The sequence below is a fragment of the Capricornis sumatraensis genome, chromosome 7 (assembly GCF_032405125.1).
Source record: "Capricornis sumatraensis isolate serow.1 chromosome 7, serow.2, whole genome shotgun sequence".
Lineage (NCBI taxonomy): Eukaryota > Metazoa > Chordata > Mammalia > Artiodactyla > Bovidae > Capricornis > Capricornis sumatraensis.
In genome coordinates this window covers 46,747,290-46,754,261 of record NC_091075.1, presented here as the reverse complement: position 1 = coordinate 46,754,261, position 6,972 = coordinate 46,747,290, and the positions used below count along the sequence as shown (strand labels likewise).

The window sequence follows — 6,972 nt, the reverse complement described above, 5'->3', positions numbered from 1 at the left end:
CCCTGGTGGCTCAGACAGTAAAGAATCCACCTGAAGTGCAGGAGACCTGGGTTCGATCCCTGGGTTGGGAAGATCCCCTAGAGGAGGGCATGGCAATCCACTCCAGTATTCTTGGCTAGAGAATGCCCATGAACAGGGGAGCCTGGCGGGCTGCAGTCCACAGGGTCAAAAAGAGTCGGAAATGATTGAGTGACTAAGCACAGCACAGCACAGCACAAGGGGGAAGAAGTCATGAGAACCTCTGAATTGTAGCCCAACAGGACAGAAGTTGTGGGTGACATGGAGACCTACTACTTGAGGTTGGCATCTAAAGTGGGTATCGGTCTCAGGGAGCTGAACCCCGAACCTGTGGGATCTGACCCTCTCTCCAGGTAGGCAGTGTCGGAACTGAATTAAATTAGAGAATACCCAGCCGATGTCAGAGAATTGCTTGGTGCAGGAACTACCCGCACACGTTTGGTGACCAGAGTGTTAGAGGTGCAGGAATCCATGTGCGTGGTAAAGAAAGACACACGAGAGATGGACAGGACTCGGTTGTTTTGTTTTCTGAGGGTATGGAGGGTTTGTTTTTTGTTTTTAACACATTAAGGTAACAGGCTGACTTGCCAACTTGGATTCCAATACTGGTCCTGTTCCTTCTTTTTTAAAAAAAAATTATTTATTTTTTAATTGAAGGATAATTGCTCAACAGAATTATATAGTCTTCTGTCAAACATCAACATGAATCAGCCATAGGTATACCCGTGTCCCCTCCTCCCTCCTGAACCTCCCTCCCATCTCACCCTTCTAGATTGTCACAGAGCCCCTGTTTGAGTTCCCTGAGCCATACAGCTAATTTCCATTGGCTATCTATTTTACACGTAACTTGGACAAGATGGTTTCCATCTCAGTCTCAGTTTTCACACTGATATAAAGTAATTAAATGCCTATCACATGCAGTTCTTGTGTAAAACATTGAAAACCTCCTTGCACAGCATTCAGTGATTGGTAGATTCAATAGTTGGAAAGCTTTTTCCTCCTCCTTTGTTACTTCTTCTTCTTTTTTCCCCACTTTGATCTCTTTCAGTCTAGCTTGTTCTGGATGTTGCTTTAAATTTTTAAGGTCTCCAAATATTTTCTGGCATCACAAGTCACTGGGTGATGGACAGAACTTATAATGAGAAGTGCCAGCACTTATTAAATGAACCCACATGAACCCACATGGCCTGGATGCTCAGAAGCAGCACAGTTTGTGTTACTTCTTTGAAGGGCAGAAAATTACTAAGGAGTGAATCCTTAATTATTTGGTCTCTCACTTGCAAAGGATCTTTTGATGGTCCTGCTCTGGGGTTCTCTCACACACAAAAATTCTTCTGGGCCTTGAACATTCCAGACTCAAAAGTGAAACAAAGGATCAAGAACCAGAAAATCATACATTTTAATCCCAGGACAGATAATGTTTCCCTTGTTGGCCATGGGTGAATCACTTCCCCCAACCACTTTCCCATCAGCAATGCAGAAATCAATTATTTCCTTGTCTCACTTGAGGGCTGAGAGACTTAATTAAGCTTTTGGAAGATGGTTGTTAGTTAACCTAATTCTCTCTGTAAACTAACAACCCTTTGCTTTCCTAATCATACCTCCCAAACTTTTCATAAATTAGTCCCCTTTTCCTAAAGTCAGAATCTAGGATGACTGCTATTTTTACACCTGGTCACTTCTATACTTGTGTATGGGAGCTGCATGCTCAGTCATGCCCAACTCTTTGTGACCCTGCGGACTGTAGCCTGCCAGGTCCCTCTGTCCACAGAATTTTCCAGGCAAGAATAATGGAGTGGTTTGCCATTTCCTCCTCCAGGAGATCTTCCCGGCCCAGGGATTGAACCTCGGTCCCTTGTATTTCCTGCATTGGCAGGCAGATTCTTTACCACTGTGCCACCTGGGAAGCCCATTCACTTCTATAAATAGTTTTCAATGATGTTATTATCTCTTCCCCGTAACAGACCCAAGACAGGGAAAATCTATGGAGAGAGAGTATCTCAGGCATGACCAAGACCAAAGGTGCGAGTGAGAAAAGTACCCTTCTCCAGAAGGGAAATGCCCTCTGGTTCCTGTGGGCCCGAGGATTGCATAGACAGGGGATTAAACTTCTCTTGCAGTAGCTTGAATCAAAAGTCCTTCCTGGCATAAGGAAAAGTCTCTGAGAGTTTTGGAGGTGTGATTAGGAAAGCTGTTTCAGACACAGGTTCAACCTTGGCTCCAACACCTCCTAGTTGAGAAACCCTGAGCCTTTATTTGCATAATTTATAACCTCTTTATCTGTAAATAACAAAGATAAAGTCTTCTTCACAGGCTTATTGTAAGGAGGAAGTGAAGCCACGTGAATTTCCCTCTTCATATTTCCTTGTACATCTGATCAGTTTCTACAACTAGATTATAATAAACCCCTTGAGGACAAGGATTGCTCAAGTGTATGCAGCCTGTCTCAACAGAGGTTCCACAAGAGGACTAAACTCCATGGAACATTGTGTGAGCAACTATTCTCTCAATTCTCCTAAGGAAGATGTGGAACTTGTACTATTTTAGACGCACAAGGGAGATTAATTCATTCCCTGCAATGGCTGCCTTAGGGCATTGGGTCTCAGTTCTTTCCTACAACCTGATTAAGAAGTGCTGATAGCACTAATCTCTGTCAAAGGTAAACTCTAAACTTCCAGCGGTGTAATGTAATAGAAATATATGTCTAAGGGTGTTCCAAACTGGCAGGAATAAAATAATTCAGAGCTTTCAAGCTCTCCATGCTTATCTGCATTAAAGGGAAAGAGCAGGAAGCGAGAGGTTTTCTAGTCACATTCCATTAGCTAGACTACAGGCATGGAGTACAAGGCAGATTGGGAAAGGCAGTCCAGCCGTGGAGCCAGGGAGAAGAGAATGCTAGTAGGTCTCTGCCAAATATAAGGATTCTCCTCCTGTATTTAGGCTTTCTTGTAAAGACTGTGAAATTTCCATGTGAATGAGTGAGTCGGTCGTTCACAGTAAATCAGTCCTCACCTGCTAAATCCCTCCCTTTACCCTACATCCTCCTTCCTCTGAACCCTTTCTCCAGTCAGATGCCACAATAAGACCCAGATAAATTGATCTGCAGTGTTAAACTGTTTGGAAGGAGCACTTGGCCTCAACTTCCAAAGCCTTGGATCAATTACCAGCTGGGTGACCTGGGACCAGTTGCAATTTACCTATCAATACAGACGGACATCACATGCTCCTTTGTCTGTAGTGGAAACAATGGCTTATGGCCCAACTCATGGTTTTGGAAGAAACCATAGGGCTTAATATAAGCTAAGGTACTTTGGGAAATGCCATATAAATATAAATGCTATTGATATTCATTCATCCATGTTATTAACTGGAAATACTCCAGGCATTTCTCCTAAAAGGGCACCTGTATTATAAGAGAAAACTGATGAGACTTCTAATGGTGAAATATTAGGACCTTCCCTGAAAAGCCATGCTTCCCACTCAATGTTCCTGTGTCCTAGCAGTAGCATAAGAATTTCCGTAGCTGCCATCTCAGGGGGACCAGAGTATGGGGCTATTGTTTGGATCTGTAATGATGGTGTGCTCCAGGACAAGGAGGGACGTGGAAACTTGAGACAATTATGTCAATTTAATTCAAGTCAGCATGGGACATGGAAAGAAGAAAAGAAGGGAGGGAGGCAGGGAGCAGGCAGAGATGTGGTACCACCCCCACCGTTGTTGCATCTCTGAGAACACAAGTGAGCATCGGTTGGCTCAACTGGATTATTTCTTCCAAAGGAAAGGATTATAGAGAATCAGGGAGAAAGTCGAGGTTCACAGAATCTTTGAAATGGGGCAAAAGAAAAAAATCCTTTGTCATTTGCATGGAAACAGGTCTAGGTGGGTAAATTCTGTATTAAGCTATTCATCATCTGTGGAATAAGGGTTTGAGGGCAACCTGCTGTCAGAGGCCTCTTCTCAGGAAGGGAGGGGATATGGTGTTATAGAAAAGATACAGATTATAGAGCAAAGTAGAGCTGGGTTCAGATTTTTGTTCTGCCGTTATTTCTAGTATGACTTTGGGAAAACCTCTCTGCCTTTCTGGAAAACAGTAATTCCTATGCCAAAGGTTTGGCATAAAGACTAGATACAACAAAATGTTGTTAGCCTGCCTACCATATAGTAGGCTTTCAATACATGTAGGTTGTTATTGTTATTAAAACAGACCAAAGCATCCACTGCCTCTGTGATGTAGTGATTGACATGCTCATTTCTGGACATCGAAGAAATCGCAAAGATTGAAAGGGGGCTAAATACCACTGCCTCTTGGGGAGAGGGGTCTTTCCTGACCATCCTACCCAGAGTAAATTCTCTCAGCGACTCCATCACTGGGCACGCATTTGTGTACTTGGGTTTTGTCTATCTTTTCATCCAAAAGTAAGCTCAAAGAGGGCAGAGAGCTTGTCTGTCTTGTCCATAGTGCTTCAGTGTAGGACACATTCTGGAATGCCATGCGCTCAATAATGGCTGCTGGAGGGAAAGCAGGAAAGGAAGCAGGGCCACCTGAATGATTAGTAAACATTTTAACACCGACAACCCTCACATCCCACAGACAGCGCCGCATCCTGAAATGCAGATACCCCTGGGAAAGGCACCAGTTGACTGAAATGCATCCTGATGTGTAAAGGACTCCTCGGAGATCCCTGCCTGGGAAAGAGTCTCCAGAAAAGGTGGCAGGGGAGATGGGGGCAGGCAAAGAGCTTGTCTGGCTGTCACCAGGCACCTGAATCCAGGTGTGCATGTGGGTCAGGAGGAAGCCCTCCCCGACACAACCTGCCCGTGCAGAACCCAGTGTACATGCGTCACCCACACCCTTGTGTATCTTCCATCTTCCTTTTCATCAGTGCTTGTGGGGCAAGGGAAAAAAAACACCTTTCAAGACCAGACATGAATCTTGCAAGTAAACAAGCTTTGCTCTGCCCTGTTGTGTGGGGTTTAACCTTTGACAATACCCAAAGGGCAGATGGAAATGCTGAAGTAACGCACTGTAAAGCTTCTGTGCTGGGTGGGGGAAACTCTAGCCATGAAAAATAAACAAAGAAAAAAGCATGAAAGCTACCATGAATCTTTTCTTCCAAAAAGAGGCATGCAGACACACGTTCTGCATTTGCTAGGCCCCTTCTCCGTTCTCTTAATCCCTCCTTCCCGCCCATCTCTGCTCTTCCCTCTCTCCTTCCTCTTTTCCTCCGTCTCCTCCTCCCCTTTCACCTTCTTCTTCATCCCTCTTCTCTTCTCTCTCTCTCTCTCTGTGAGACTGAGCTTCATCCTAGGTGGGGACAAGGGAGGCAATGACTTGACATTTATGAAACACCTGCTGTGTGCCGGTTACTGTGCTGGCAACACCTACACGTGTTCTTTCACTGAACCATCCTCACAGCCACAGGGCAGCCATTCTCCCCACCGCGTGACCCTCAGCAGTTAACTTGTCTGAGATCACGCAGCTAATCAGACCTCTGTCGGACTTCACCAGATATACTACTTAGATACTTTGAATTTCATTCAGACTGAGGAATGTTTCTCATAAATGCACACGCTATGCTCTTTCATCCATCAGTATCATTTCCTGTGGAAATAAAAGATGTAGACAAAGAGGCGATAATGAGACCATTGATTATAACATTGCTTTGGGTGGAAAAAATTATCCAATAGTTGGGGTTGGTCAATTAAATTATGGGATACCTCTGTATAAGAAGGGTCATAGATGTGATTTTTCATTTATTGCCATAGAAACATGTTGCTGATTAATTATTACGAGAAAGGGACTCTTTCGTGGCACCTTGGAGGCAGTCCAATGCCTCAGAATAAAGCTGAACATCTCTTCCCCAGCCACTGGCTGCTGGAAGCTCATTGAGGTGGACAATGAACAAAAACTTCATATCTTCTATAAGAAGCATATGGCCACAGAAGCTGCTGCTGATCCCCTGGGTGAAGAATGGAAGGGTTATGTGTGTCTAAATTAGTGGCAGTAACAACAAACAGGACTTCCCCAGGAAGTAAGGTGTCTTGACCCATGGCCAAGTCCACCTGTTGCTGAGTAAGGGGCATTCCTATTACAGACCAAGGAGGACCGGAGAAAGAATGATGTAATCTGTTCAGGGTTGCACTGTGGATGCCAATCTGAGTGTTGACAATTTGGTCATCTTAAAAAAAGGGGATAAGGATATTCCTGGACTCACTGATACTACTAAGCCTCATTGCCTGGGGTCCAAAAGAGCTTCCAGAATCCACAAAACTTTCAGTCTCTCTAAAGAAGATGGCATCCACCCAGATGTTGTAAGAAAGCCCCTAAACAAAGAAGGTAAGAAACCCAGGACCAGAGCGTCCAAGATTCATTGTCCTGTTACTGCAGGTGTTCTGGGCATATTGCGCTGAAGAAACAGCATACGAAGAAAAATAAGGAAGAGGCTTCAGAACATGCTAAACTTTTGGCCAAGCGAATAAAGAGGCAAAAGAAAAATGCCAGGAGTAAATCGCCAAGAGACGAAGGCTGTCCTCTCTAAGAGCTCCTACTTCTAAGTCTAAATCCAGTCAAAAATGAGATGTAACAAATAAACAAGATCAGACCTTAAAAAAAAAAAGCAAGAGAGAGTGAGAGAGAGAAGGGTAGACAGGTTTCAAACAATGTGTAAAATACTATCTGGGGCACTTACCTGGAGATCCAGTAGTTCAGACTCTGCCCTTCCAATGCAGATCCTTAGTTGGGGAACAAAGATCCTGCATGCTGTGCTACAGCAAAAAGAAAGAAAGAAAACAAAAAACAAACAAATATTTTTAAATAAAATATTATTTGGGGGAAAAATATATATAAGTAAACATATGCAATAAAAATTTTAAAAGAATGTAAACAAAGTAACACTTTATCTTTGAATAGAAGGATTATAGGTAATTTTTATCTTATTTTGCTTCTGTGTAGTC

General features: G+C 43.6%; 1 pseudogene; it reads left to right on the top strand.

The window, feature by feature from the left end:
* The first annotated feature begins 279 nt into the window (after positions 1-279).
* On the top strand, positions 280-6,595 carry LOC138081791 (small ribosomal subunit protein eS6-like; annotated as a pseudogene).
* Positions 6,596-6,972: the final 377 nt, after the last annotated feature.